We start from the raw sequence: 974 nt of genomic DNA on the forward strand, positions 1-974 counted from the left end.
ATGCTGGGGAAACTTACCAGAGAGCAATGACTACTCTTTTTCATGATATGATGCATAAAGAGATCGAAGTCTATGTTGATAATATGATTTCCAAATCCATTGATGAAGAGGAACATGTTGAGCATTTATTGAAATTATTCCAGCGTTTCAGGAAGTACAAACTCCTCTTGAATCTAAATAAGTGTATGTTTGGTGTTCGTTCTGGTAAGTTGTTGGGCTTTATTGTCAGCGAGAAAGGTATTGAAGTTGATCCCGCCAAGGTCAAAGTAATACAAGAGATGCCTGCACCCAAAACGGAGAAGCAAGTCAGAGGTTTTCTCGGCCGCTTGAATTATATCTCAAGATTCATTTCACACATGACTGCCACATGTGCTCCTATATTCAAGCTTCTTCAGAAAGATCAGTCTTGTGATTGGACCAAAGATTTCCAGAAAGCTTTTGACAATATCAAGGAATATCTGTTGGAGCCTCCGATTTTGTCTCCACCCGTGAAGGAAGACCATTGATCATGTATTTGACTATACTTGATGATAGTAGGGGTTGTGTTCTTGATCAGTAAGATGAGACTGAAAAGAAAGAGTATGCAATTTACTACCTAAATTGAAGATTACCAGTCAGTGCAGTATGATTTTCCTGATGAAGTGATTTTGTACTTGAAAATGAAAGATTGTGATGAACCATTACTTGAAGAAGGGCCAGAACCTGGTTCCCGTTGGGGCATGTTATTCGATGGAGTTGTTAATCAATATGGTAATGGCATTGGGGCAGTAATCATTACTCCTCAAGGCACACATTTTCCATTTACAGCTAGATTGACTTTCAAGTGTACAAACAATATGGCTGAATATGAAGCCTGCATTATGGGGATTGAAGAGGCCATTGATCTCAGAATCAAGCATTTAGACGTCTATGGAGATTCAGTTTTGGCTGTGAATCAGATCAAAGGTGAATGGGAGACGAATCAACCCGGTTTG

Source organism: Lathyrus oleraceus, chromosome 2, assembly GCF_024323335.1.
Source record: "Lathyrus oleraceus cultivar Zhongwan6 chromosome 2, CAAS_Psat_ZW6_1.0, whole genome shotgun sequence".
NCBI classification, from domain to species: Eukaryota; Viridiplantae; Streptophyta; class Magnoliopsida; order Fabales; family Fabaceae; genus Lathyrus; species Lathyrus oleraceus.